The sequence below is a fragment of the Mixophyes fleayi genome, chromosome 6 (genome assembly GCF_038048845.1).
Source record: "Mixophyes fleayi isolate aMixFle1 chromosome 6, aMixFle1.hap1, whole genome shotgun sequence".
Lineage (NCBI taxonomy): Eukaryota > Metazoa > Chordata > Amphibia > Anura > Limnodynastidae > Mixophyes > Mixophyes fleayi.
Genome location: NC_134407.1, coordinates 37,325,591 through 37,340,267, shown reverse-complemented (window position 1 = coordinate 37,340,267; position 14,677 = coordinate 37,325,591).

Genomic DNA, 14,677 nt, shown 5'->3' with positions numbered 1-14,677 from the left:
TTTTCCAGAATGTCAGGAAGGGCAGATCAGGGTTGTTCCCCTTCAACGAGGCTTAATGTGCACAAAACAGCAGCGAGGTTAGAAGAGCAGAAGCTACGGTTTCCATTTCTATCACTAGACATAGCTTGGTAGATGTGATATTAGGAAGTTACAAAATCACTACCTATAGTTGTTGCTTTGTACAAACCTTTAGGAGGGTGGATATCTGGACCTATTGCCAACATAAAAAATACATAGGGCCTTATTTATTAAGGAACGTAAATGCCGATAAAATTGCTCTGCGCATGCTCAGAAACGTATACATGCCGTACTTTATGTAAAATTGCTCAGAAATGGACTATACGCAAGTGAACGCATTTCATCTTCAAACGCAAAGGACACGTCCAACAACTTAGATTTAAAGGGTGTAACTGGGGAAGGAAGGGGCGTATGCATGTAGGCAATGTATAGTAAGGGCGGGTCACGATCCAGCGCTCGCACATCCATCCAATTCAAGCTCTGGGCATCTTCCAGGTACGTGATTTGCAACCGTAGCACTTGCACAGGGCAGATGTAAGTGCCGACTGATAGTGATGACGGTGGGGTATACATACCAGAACATACCGTATTTCCCCATGTATAAGACGCACCTTTTCCCCCCAAATTTTGGGTCTAAAAAAGGGTGCGTCTTATACACTGCCAGCGCTACTTACCTGAATGAAGAAGATGATCCCTGGTGTGAGGTTATGAGAGAGGAGTCCCCGCTGAACAGATCTGCGCTTGCAGGACCTTCAGGCGCCTCCCACAGTCTCTGATGTATCGAAGCTGTCAGTCACGTGACCGGCAGCTCCGCTGACCACCGATAATTGAGCCCAGATGACCCCTGTTGTGAACAGATCTGCCAGTTTCAGGTAAAAAGACCATCAGGTCATTCAGGCGCCTCCCAGTCTCCGCTGACTGCCGATAATTTAGCCCAGCATGTAGTATGGTATGTACAGCGCTGTGCATCAGCACTGCCTTTCTGTAACTGAATGTGGGACTTTATTGTAAATTCTGCTCCTCTAGACCTGATGTGAGATCTCTCACTAAAATCACAACCAGACAAGCCTTCTGCTTCAGTAACTTATTGTAATACATCTTTATTTAAATTTTGGGCCCCAAAATTGAGGTGCGTCTTATACATGGGGAAATACGGTATGTTTGCAATTAAATACATTTTTACAGTTGCACTTTATGTACGGTAGTCATTAATAGCATCCTACATATGTGATTATCCAGGTTTTTCATGTAAAAACCCCCCACAAATATAAATTTACCCTGAAATAAATAAAACAAAATGTATTTATTAACAATAAGTATGTTATGTAGCATACTTAGGAAACCTACCCGTCACCAATAACTATGCACTTCACATTTCCTTTTTTAAAAGTTTTCGTAAATCTACCCCATAATGTCAGTCTTTAGAGGAACCTCAATATTCTCTGGGACACATGGTCCTAAAGATCTGATTTTATAGCATGCATTATTAAAATTAAATACATAGGGCCTGATTCAATAAGGAAGTTAAGCAAGAAATTGAGTACGTTTTCTGGACAAACCATGTTACAATGCAAGGGCAGCAAATGAGTTTATTGTTTTGCACATAAGTTAAATACTGGCTGTTTTTTCATGTAGCACACAAATACTTGATAGCTTATTTGTACACTGCAATTTGAAGTTGATTTAGGGAAAAAGGCCAGTATTTAACTTATGTGCAAAATAAAAAACTAATTTGTGCCCCTTGTATTGTAACATGGTTTTGTCCAGGAGAAAACTTAAGTAAAAAAAAAAAAAAAAAAAGAGTACTTTCCTTAATGAATCCAGCCTATAGTCCCTGCTTATTTTTTAATACTGGTGAAATGCAAAATAAAATACCTCTTCTGAAATATTAGATGCAATTATTTTAATTGTTACTATAATATTTATTGCATACATGCCAACTTTTAAGATTTCTCCCCCGGGAGATCCGGGGGAGAAGTCATGTGACATGGGGTAGGAGGAGGAGGTAGTAACATTATCACGTCACCATAGCCCCATCTCCACCATAAAAAGTCTAAATTCATGGCATTTAATGGAGTGGGCGGAGCTTGATCACATGATTAAGCCCCTCCCCTCCATTCAATGCCATGAATTTCGGCAAACGCGGGAGCTTTGCCTACTCTTCCAGGAGTCCGTGAGGACTCCGCGAAATTCGAGAGCCTCCTGGGAATTCCGGGAGAGTGGGCAAGTATGATTTATTGAAAAGGGGATTCAAAATAAAAAATAGGTGCATTATAATCAGATTCAGTAACACCTTATGTTGGGGATCGTGGTGCTCCAAGGCTCGGCTAGACAGAAGAGTTTAGGTGTAAAGTAACAGCAAAATTTCCCTGGAAATTATTTTAAAATGTTGGCAACTATTCTGTATCATCCCAACATTTGTGTTACACGTTGCAGTATTTGAGAACTGCAAACAAGTTGATGCAAATCTGGCAAATTCAGACAGAGAATTGCAATGTGGAAGTCCTATAGCCACCCACCCTTCTGCAGAGTCAATAACTAAACAGTTACGAAGGGGAGAGTATTTCTTTATTTTTATTTTAACACATTGATAGACCATCTGCTTTGTCTGCTGATGCCTTAGAAATATATAACCAAAAAAAAGTGGAACAAAATTTGTTACTTTAGAGAAGTATAGCTTATCTGTAACATAAGTCAACTCAACATTTTATTTACCTATAAAATGCAGAATGACATTACAGAAGTCACATGGTCTGAAATGGCTCAGGTCAGCCATGGCTCTCCTGTGGTTGTGGAGCTATGAGCTGTGGCTAGTAGCGAATGATGGGAATTATAGAGAGCCACAGGTTCCCTTAGACTTTTCTACAATGACTCATATCTGTAGTAATATATTGGGAATATAATTTACAGCTTCTACTCTACATATTACTTCTATGCATCATCTTTGTATATGTGAATGTATCAAAGACATAAAAAACTAGAGATGGGCGGGTCCGGTTCTCCGAGAACCGAACCCACCCGAACTTTGGGTATCCGAGTACCGAGCTGAGCAGCTCGGTACTCTCCCGCCAATTCCGAATCCAAATCGAGGCCGAACGTCATTGTGACGTCGTCGGATCTCGGGACTCGGTTCTCGCGATACTTCAACTTTATAAATACACGCCTCCACAGCAATCCATCGCCATTTGACAGAGGGAGAGAGCAGGGTGTAGTCATAGGCTAATTAGAGCAGGGACAGAGAAAGAATACAATATTGTTCTTGCAATTGCTCTAACCAAAATCGCTAGTGCAGAGAGGAGGATAGAGGTTTATTATTTTTTCTTCATATTTGGCACTCCCCAGCGCTTTTGGGTTGTCCCCCATAATTGTGCATTAATATTTCTGGCTGTCAAAAGTCATATCTGTCAGCAGTATCTACTCAATAAATGTTAGCACTCCTCAGTGTTTTTGGGGTGTCCTCTCTAATTGTGCATTAATATTTCTGGCTGTCAAAAGTCATATCTGTCAGCAGTATCTACTCAATAATTTTAAGCACTCCTCAGTGTTTTTGGGGTGTCCTCTCTAATTGTGCATTAATATTTCTGGCTGTCAAAAGTCATATCTGTCAGCAGTATCTACTCAATAATTTTAAGCACTCCTCAGTGTTTTTGGGGTGTCCTCTCTAATTGTGCATTAATATTTCTGGCTGTCAAAAGTCATATCTGTCAGCAGTATCTACTCAATAATTTTAAGCACTCCTCAGTGTTTTTGGGGTGTCCTCTCTAATTGTGCATTAATATTTCTGGCTGTCAAAAGTCATATCTGTCAGCAGTATCTACTCAATAAATTTTAGCACTCCTCTGTGTTTTTGGGGTGTCCTCCCTAATTGTGCATTAATATTTCTGGCTGTCAAAAGTCATATCTGTCAGCAGTATCTACTCAATAATTTTAAGCACTCCTCAGTGTTTTTGGGGTGTCCTCTCTAATTGTGCATTAATATTTCTGGCTGTCAAAAGTCATATCTGTCAGCAGTATCTACTCAATAAATTTTAGCACTCCTCTGTGTTTTTGGGGTGTCCTCCCTAATTGTGCATTAATATTTCTGGCTGTCAAAAGTCATATCTGTCAGCAGTATCTACTCAATAAATGTTAGCACTCCTCAGTGTTTTTGGGGTGTCCTCTCTAATTGTGCATTAATATTTCTGGCTGTCAAAAGTCATATCTGTCAGCAGTATCTACTCAATAATTTTAAGCACTCCTCAGTGTTTTTGGGGTGTCCTCTCTAATTGTGCATTAATATTTCTGGCTGTCAAAAGTCATATCTGTCAGCAGTATCTACTCAATAAATTTTAGCACTCCTCTGTGTTTTTGGGGTGTCCTCCCTAATTGTGCATTAATATTTCTGGCTGTCAAAAGTCATATCTGTCAGCAGTATCTACTCAATAATTTTAAGCACTCCTCAGTGTTTTTGGGGTGTCCTCTCTAATTGTGCATTAATATTTCTGGCTGTCAAAAGTCATATCTGTCAGCAGTATCTACTCAATAAATTTTAGCACTCCTCTGTGTTTTTGGGGTGTCCTCCCTAATTGTGCATTAATATTTCTGGCTGTCAAAAGTCATATCTGTCAGCAGTATCTACTCAATAAATGTTAGCACTCCTCAGTGTTTTTGGGGTGTCCTCTCTAATTGTGCATTAATATTTCTGGCTGTCAAAAGTCATATCTGTCAGCAGTATCTACGCAATGGATTCAAAGCAGTCCACATATGATCTAAATGAGCAACCAGGTTCTGTCACCAGTCCTGATGTTAGTGTTCCCAGTACGTCATCTGGCCAAGGCGATGTCAAACAACAGAGTGTTTTCAAATTAGTGCAAAAAACAAAAACCAAAAAAAAATTTACTGTATTGAAGCGAAAACGAAGTGTAACTGAGCAAAAGTTAAGTGACGATAAAAAAAAAATTGCAAGCATGCCATTCTACACACGCAGTGGCAAAGAGAGAATGAGGCCTTCACCTTTGGCTATTAGTGGCAGATCCCAAAAAGTTACCCAGCCTACAATTGGTGCACAACTACTGTTACGCGTCAAAGCTGAGCTGCAAGATACCAGTGAGGCATTACAGGAGAATATTTGCTCTGATTCACAAATGACAACAATCCCTGTGGAGAGTCCATCCAACAGTGGGATGTCTAATCGTGAGCATTCTGCTGATGTGTGCCTTAATAGCCCGAGTGTAGCCGGTGATACCCAAATTGAGGATGCCACTTTGGAATTAGAAGAGGATGAGGGGGAGATTTGTGTAGGCGACGAGGGCGCTAATGAGGATGTTGATGAGGATGAGGTTGTTTGTGTAAGTCCTGCACCAGTGGCAGCAGTTCTGGCACGTGACAAGAAAAAGGCCATTGTCATGCCTGGGCATAAAACAAAAAAATCCACTTCTTATGTGTGGAATTATTTCTACCCAAATCCAGACAACAATTGTATAGCCATTTGTAGTGTATGTGAAGCCACAGTCAGTCGAGGGAGGGACCTTAACCATCTTGGAACCTCGTCTATGTTACGCCATTTAACGAGAGTTCATGGCAAAGTGTTGGGAAAAGCTGAAAGTTCTTCCCAAAAGAATACAAGCACTCCCTCATCAGCTAAGACCCTCCGCTCACCGACATACCGACGGCCACAAAATACACCCACCACACCATCCTCATCAATATCCTCAGTAGCGCTCGGAGTTAGCCCGGCATCCCACTTAAGGCTGGATGACTCCGGCACTATTATTGATTCCTCTGAAGAAAGCGTTAGTCCTGCTGCTGCTGTTGCTGCTGCTGGGGGTGAATCGTCATCCCAGAGGCAGGTGAATAAAATGAGCAGTCCTACATTTCAGCAATTAACTGTGAAACAATCCTTTGCGAGGGGAAGCAAATATGACAGCAGTCACCCAGTCGCCAAGCGAATCACAGACGCCATGGCTGCAATGTTAGTGTTAGATCTGCGTCCAATCTCCACCATAAACGCAGCTGGTTTTTCACAGTTAATTGAGGTTTTGTGTCCGCGTTACAGAATTCCATCGCGACACCATTTCTCCCGTAAAGCTATTCCACAACTATACCAAAAAGTGTGTAAAAATGTAGAGATTGCGCTGAAAAATGCCATTCTGCCCACTGTTCACTTAACCACAGATATGTGGACAAGTGGAAGTGGCCAAACCAAAGACTATATGACTGTGACAGCCCACTGGGTTGGTCATTCACCTTCACCAGCAGGAACAGCAGCAGCATGTACACCACTACGTAACATTTGTCACAGGCAGGCCACTCTTTGTATCACCGGCTTCACTAACAGGCATACGGCTGACAATTTGTTACGCAAACTGAGAGATGTGATTGATGCATGGCTTATACCACTCGGACTCTCCCCAGGGTATGTCATTTCAGATAACGCCAACAATATAGTGCGAGCATTACAGCTGGGTGATTTCCAACATATTCCCTGTTTTGCTCACACCATCAACTTGGTGGTGCAGAGCTTCCTACGAAACAACCGTGAGGTGCAGGAGATGCTTTCGGTGGCCCGTAAAATTTCAGGCCATTTCAGGCATTCAGCCACAGCATGTAGGAGATTACAGCAGCTCCAAGAGCAGTTTAACTTGCCCTGCCACCAACTTAAGCAAGAGGTGGTAACTCGGTGGAATTCCACCCTGTACATGCTTCAGAGGATGGAGGAACAGCGCAAAGCCATCCAAGCATATTGCACAAGTCATGACATTGGGAAAGGAGGGGGGATGTATTTCACTCTTGCACAGTGGGGAATCCTTTCAGTGCTGTGCAAGGTGCTGAAACCATTTGAAGTTGTGACATGTGAGGTCAGTGCAGACTCTGCTAGTTTGAGCCAAGTCATTCCTTTAATTAGACTATTGGAAAAGCAGCTTGAGAAAATGAAGGAGGAGCTGAAAGCAAGCAATTCAGCAAAGTATGTTGGCCTTGTCGATCAAGTACTTAATTCGCTTCACAATGATCCTCGAGTTATTAAGATCTTGAACTCGGATCAGTACGTTTTGGCCACTGTGCTTGATCCAAGGTTTAAAACCTACATTGAGTCTTTACTTGTAAATGAGCGAGATGTGAACTTTTGCAAGGAGCTATTGCTCAGCAAGTTGGCCGCTGAACTGGGCCTCGGCTTGACGACGTGTCCTCCTTCACTTTCTCAAGCTGTTGCTCGTAAAAAATTAAATTTCCAAAAAAGAAGCAGGGAAGACACAGGGGGCAGACGAGAACAATTTAACATCTGGGCTGGTTTGAAGGATTTTTCAAAAAAAAGTGTCACTTTGCCCATAAGTCCATCCAATATGAGTATAAACATGCAAAGGATGGTGGAGGATTACTTTCAAGAGGTAGTTGATATGGAAATGTCAGACAGTCCCTTTCCTTACTGGGAAGAAAAGCAAGCTATTTGGAAACCCATGTACAAACTTGCTTTGCAATACCTAAGCTGCCCACCCTCCAGTGTGTACTCTGAACGAGTGTTCAGCACAGCAGGGAACTTAGTCAGTGATCGCCGTAGAAGGTTACTTCCCAAAAATGTGGAGAAAATGATGTTTATAAAAATGAACTACATCTTCCACGAGGAAGGCCTTCACCATCCAAGACATGCAAGCACTGACTGTTCTCTAATGGCGGATTCAAGCGGCGATGAATTGATAGTCTGTGATGATGACGATAACACTGATGAGGGTGAGGATGAAGCTGAAGATGATGCCGATAACATCTTTTTAAAACTTTCTATGTAAGTGTAGGGTGCAATCTACCCCCAAAGAGGAAAGGGACTTGTGGCATTTCCATATCACATACCATCTTGAAAGGCTGCTGTTAGGGCAATTTATCCTTAAGGGTAGGGTGTCATAGACAGAGTGACCCTAAACTGGCTTTGTCCATTTTTCATAATATTGTACAGTCTATAATGGCTGAATTTTTTAGTATTTTATACAAGTGGAGGGGGGCCTAGAGAGACAGAAACCAAACTGTCTTTCTCCATGTCAATTAATATTGTACAGTCTATAATGGCTGAATTTTTTAGTATTTTATACAAGTGGAGGGGGGCCTAGAGAGACAGAAACCAAACTGGCTTTCTCCATGTCAATTAATATTGTACAGTCTATAATGGCTGAATTTTTTAGTATTTTATACAAGTGGAGGGGGGCCTAGAGAGACAGAAACCAAACTGTCTTTCTCCATGTCAATTAATATTGTACAGTCTATAATGGCTGAATTTTTTAGTATTTTATACAAGTGGAGGGGGGCCTAGAGAGACAGAAACCAAACTGGCTTTCTCCATGTCAATTAATATTGTACAGTCTATAATGGCTGAATTTTTTAGTATTTTATACAAGTGGAGGGGGGCCTAGAGAGACAGAAACCAAACTGGCTTTCTCCATGTCAATTAATATTGTACAGTCTATAATGGCTGAATTTTTTAGTATTTTATACAAGTGGAGGGGGGCCTAGAGAGACAGAAACCAAACTGGCTTTCTCCATGTCAATTAATATTGTACAGTCTATAATGGCTGAATTTTTTAGTATTTTATACAAGTGGAGGGGGGCCTAGAGAGACAGAAACCAAACTGGCTTTCTCCATGTCAATTAATATTGTACAGTCTATAATGGCTGAATTTTTGGGTATTTTATACAAGTGGAGGGGGGCCTTGAGAGACAGAAACCAAACTGGCTTTCTCCATGTCAATTAATATTGTACAGTCTATAATGGCTGAATTTTTTGGTATTTTATACAAGTGGAGGGGGGCCTTGAGAGACAGAAACCAAACTGGCTTTTTCCATTTCTTTACATATTTAACTATAAGTGTAGGGTGTAATATACATTCAAAGACGATGGCTGCATTGCCAATATGCATAGATGGAGAGGAAGACAATCTGTTTTGTGTGTAGAATAGGCCTACCAACGAAGAATTAAACTGTTTTTTGGGATGATTTATTACCTCAACAATTAGATTACTTGTCTCTAAAACAGTTGGAGCACTAAATTGGGTTAATTTAGGCCCAAAAACATGGATTTTCCCAAAAAATAGCAAAACAAAACCAAACAAAACCAAAACCAAAACCAAAACACGCAATGGAGGTTTTGCAAAACCAAAACCAAAACCAAAACACGACGGTAATCCAGATCCAAAACCGAATCCAAAACCAAAACACGGGGGTCAGTGACCATCTCTATAAAAAACACATAACTGCTAAGTAACTCAATATTGTCTCCACAGATTTACATTACAGATACTCCCCTGCCTTCTCCCCACTCCCTTAAGCTATGGCTGAAAGGTGCTTGGGCTCCTGCTACACATTACCTCATAAATCTGGAGGCTGAGAGAGGGGATCCTTCCTGTACAGACACATCCCAGGAACACCTCCTTTGTATCTGCCTGTCTGGGGGAAAGCTGCCCCTACAAGTACAGGATCTATCTGGAGACAGAAAATCTGCAGGAAAGTCTAATTATCACATACTATCTGCAAACGTTTCACTGACTGAACATGCCCACAAGTTTACAACTCACGGTCTACTTTTCCTTTCTGAATAGCTTTCAAAAGACCGCCAGCCAGCCCAATGTGCAGTTTATCTTCTGGTTAATAATAGTGACGTAAACAGCAAGATATCCATTACTTAATCTATATTACTTTTAAAAAATGACATCTCTTCCCCCACAGAGAGTGTGTGTGAGTGTGTGTGTGTGTGTGTGTGTGTGTGTGTTATTAGTGGTTACTCTTACAAACTGTTAAAGCTGCACCTAAATGTTAGTAACCTGATGATTTGGCTAATTGAAAGCCCAGGTGGCTGCTCCATGCTCCCAATTTTCCATTCTTCTTCTCCCAGCCCTCGCAGAAAGCTGGGTCTGCGGAGTGTGGCTATGAGCGGAAGGACCAATCAGGAGCTGCAATCTAAAGATTGCGTCTTCCCCCCACTATCACTCTAAAATGCATACAAAACAGATTTACCTGTGTATTAGATAACTGGAGGAGCCCTGGGCTTCACAAGGCAACCTCAGGGCTCCAGGTAGGGAAATCAACAGGTTAGTAAAATTTAAGGCATACTTGCCAACCTTTTAAAAATTCATTCAGGGAGATCCCGGGCAGTGGATCGCGGCATTTTGCCCCCCCCCCGGCGACAAAATGCCGTTTTTGTTGCGGGGCTAAAATTACGCTATTCACTGCGAATCGTTTCATTTTTACAGCAAGTTGCCGTTTGCAGGATACTTGCCTGCTCTCCTGGGAGTCCGGAAGACCTACCCAAATTTCGGGAGTCTCCCAGACATTCCTGGAGAGTTGGCAAGTATGATTAAAGTGATAAAGCAGCATTGAGCAAGCTTAAAAAAAATGCATCATCCTGTGCAATGTTAAGTATGTTATACTTAAGGAACCCTATTATATATTGGCAGCACGGTGGCGTAGTGGTTAGCACATCTGCCTTACAGCACTGGGGTCATGAGCTCAATTCCCAACCATGGCCTTATATGTGAGGAGTTTGTATGTTCTCCCCATGTTTGTGTGGGTTTCCTCTGGGTGCTCCGGTTTCCTCCCACACTCCAAAAACATACTGGTAGGTTAATTGGCTGCTAACAAATTGACCCGTGTCTGTCTGTCTCTGTCTGTCTGTGTGTTAGACTGTAAGCCCCAATGGGGCAGGGACTGATGTGAGTGAGTTCTCTGTACAGCGCTGTGGAATTAGTGGCGCTATATAAATAAATGTTGATGATGATGATGATGATGATGATGATGATGAAATCGCCAATAATTATTCAGGCACGCTGTGTATTTCTGGAAACTTCCTGAACAAGCAGGTCCTGAAACACTTTACACCATAAAGCCTTCAACAGCAATGTGATGTCAAGCTGTAGATGAACCTTAATGTTCTATAGACCACATGGTCCTAAAATATAAAAAAAGTAAAAATACATAGTATGCAAAATAAAGTTAATTAAGCAGGATTTTTTTTTATTGACTATACATATAAAAACAACCAACCTGGAGAGACTAACATTTGCCAGTTGTTTTAGGTGTGTTTCACTAGGGTCAGAACACTCTTTATATTCATTCTCTTGCATATCTGTGTGTACCCGGTTTTGCACAATCTAGCTGTTCAGCTGTCGCTGTTCAGCTGTGAACATACTGATTATCTCAACAACTACAGAGTATTTTACGAGACAAGTTTCCTGATCTTGTGGAAGGCAGCAACCTGCCAACTTGTGTGATAGCATTAAATGAAAATAGGCTGCAAGTGACTGGTACGGAATGAAGGCAAGTGGGAAGCCACAGGAGGGAGTGGAAGGACAGGTCCCCCCCAGAGCAGAGCCTGGTGCAGGAAGATGTTGGTGTCAACGTATCTCAAGGAGATGGAGTTTGTAGAATGAATGCTGACTTACAGCAGATAGTCAGTGACTAACAATAAGGGACTCTGTTCAGAGTGCTGCAGAGATTTTGCTCAGTAAACATTGAAGTGTAGCTAAAGATTTGAACTTGCACAAGGTATGTATATCGAACACTGATTACAGCAAAATCACCAAATAAAAACTCTCAGTTCCTTAATGGATATGAAAAGTCCACTTTAATTCTTTCAAAGGTTTATTCAAATCTGTGACATACAGGAGTTCTAATAAAGAAATCTCTAGAGCTGTCAGAATGCCAGCTCCATTATAAGTGTGACAGTCACCGCCCAAGCCTGACATTTACATTGTAGGTGGAGCTCTGGGTAGAGGCAGGAGGAATAAACAAGGATAGTTATAAAGTACGGGTACGGTAGGGTCAGGAGTTGGCAGAGTCCATCCAGTTTCAGAGAGTTCTTGCTGGTAACTGCAAAACGCATGCTACCCGACAGATCAACGGGAAGTGTGCAGGAGAAAGTGAGCTTAGTGGCTGCAGTAATCATTCATTTCTAGAACACCACAAAAGCTATATAGTTCTTCCCATAGATATGTGACCAGTTACCATGAAGTTACATTTTCTAATTCAACCGAAGGTAACAAGCTACATATCAGTTGTTAGAGAAATACTAACATTTTTCAGTTATGTACCTTGTAGTATGGCTGCTTGGACGGTCGTTTAAAACCTGAATACATAAGAAAAACACCATGAGCAGAACTTTATTGCAATTAATTCAGATACAAGTCAGTATTATAACAAGCTGAGACATGCGTTTTCACTAACCGCAACGCGGCCGTAGACCATGGGGTAAATGTATAAAGCTGAGAGTTTTCCGGCGGGTTTGAAAAGTGGAGATGTTGCCTATAGCAACCAATCAGATTCTAGCTGTCATTTTGTAGAATGTACTAAATAAATGATAGCTGGAATCTGATTGGTTTTTCAAACCCGCCAGAAAACTCTCAACTTGATACATTTACCCCCATGTGTCATTTTTGAGAACTAAAAGTCATTTATATGACGTTTTACATGGATGATCTGGTAATCATGCTCATATGTGTTATACTGAAGATAAAACACTAAGGAGGCTTGTAGTGGCTCTGCCATCGCAGCTTTCAGATACATAAAAGGTGGTTATATATGTCTAGATCTGTTTTTGACACACCAGAATTCGGCCTAATATCAGTCAGGCATAAACTTTATTGTAGATGTATACTTAGTACAAAAATTAGATAGCTGACAGTAATTATATACATTAATGGGGATAAAATAATACCCTGTGATGGAATTAGAGGTTTATGGAGCTACAGCCTAAATCATTAATCGAACGCTGTGCAGTAGTAATAATATATAGTAAACTCAGGGCTTTAAAATCTGTTTTATAAGCACCTTTGAATTGTACACCTTGCTCTATGCACTCTACATGTCCACATACTAAAACAATGCACCACATATAATTCAACATTAAAACTATTTCCTGATGTGTAAATCAATGAAATTAGCCCTGCCAATTTTTTTGTTTGGGGCTAAAAACCAAAAAATGTAAAGTAAATCCTTAGCAACCAATGTCTTGTATCATATATAAACAGGACCCATATAGTTTCATTGTTCTTGTTTCTGGAGTCAAGTCATAGAAAATGATGCTTTTATCATGCTTGTATAAACTCACACACCCCTCACTCAGCGCGACTGCTTACACAGCAGGAAGATATTTGTCCCAAATAAAAAAGTGATTTTTCTCTCTGGATTAAAATGCTGTTTGATGATTAGGTTTTGTTTTTTTTCTATTAGTCAACACAAGTTACAGTAATTTGCAACAGCAAACTCCAGACACAGCTAAATGACTGCAGTGTCCTCTACTGCTATTACACTGAACTGCAGGACAATGGACATGGTGCTAAGCAGTGCTTATGGAGGTGGTCAGAAAACAGGTTTTAAGAAGATACTGGATGTCTGCATCCTAGATAAATAATAAAGGGATTAGAAATATCTACGACATCGACAACCTTGCTGGGATATAGTTATAAATAGAAACAAAGATAATTGTGATCGGATTTGTTAGATGTTTTAACTTTTTCTAAACATGAGTCTGGCAAAATATATACCAAACATTACAATCCTGGTATTAAAATAACATGTTATCTATAGTGGAGGGAATTTTTTTTTTATTCATGAAAATGCAGCCCATCAGTTCACTAGGAGCTAGTGACATCCCTGATAGACTTCATGACCAGTATTTACAAAGTACTGAGTACTAGGCTGCGTATGAAGAGTGGCTAAACGCCACAAAACAGCAAAGTAAACAAAAGTACAGTTGCTCGTTCCGCGGGAGCGGTCCATTAAACTCAACCAGAACGGATCCAAAGGCACTTTACATTACTGCAACATCGCAGATTTCCCTTGGTCCCCCATAGGGTTGCCAAGGAAAATCTGTGATGACACTTTATATGCATAGCTGCAATGTGCCGCCTTAATTGAATATGCCCCATAGTTTTTATTTTGCCTTCAGCCTTATCTACCTTGTATCTTCTAGTATACTCCAATATCCTTCTTCCATGGGGGTGTCTCTTATGCAGAGACACTTTCTACATGAAAGACTGCCTGCTTGGGTCCGTGTGAAAGCTCTTATAAAGGTATTGCCGTCTACAAAAGAAGTGCAAGATCTGACTGCAGCAAAGTATCTTGGCTAACAAGAACGTTATGGTCTGCAGGTCCAGCTAAGCTCTGACCTCACCGTGTATTTCAGTAAAACTGTGTCCACAAATGAAATAGTTGTTTTTATGACCAATATACAACTGTCGCGTTTACAGCGCTTGCAAAGCATCTCTACGGCATGATTTCTACACACATGTGGATGCAAAGGGGTTAACAGAATTCCACAGGAAAAAAAAAAGGGACCACTACAAATCCCACAATTCAGAGCCGCATGCTTGAGGTTATAGATTTGGCTTAGTCTGTGATTGGGATCTGTAATAAAGCCAGCAAAATCTCCTGAAGGGCACAAAGAGTTCAAACCAAGAGAGGCCCCAACTCAAAAGGATCAGTGTCTGCTGCTGGCTACTTTACATTTTCTCTAAAATAAACAGCCTGGTGGGAAAAATAAACTGTCTCCTAACACCAGAGAACTGTCACATTAACTAACAGGGCATGTGTAGAACAAGGGGTCCAGTTTTCGGAGAGTAGAAATATGTGGGAGGCGAGGGGGGAAAAAAGAGGAGTCCAATACTTCTAGGTTCATTATACCTCTGTACTCCAAAATCACGTCTAC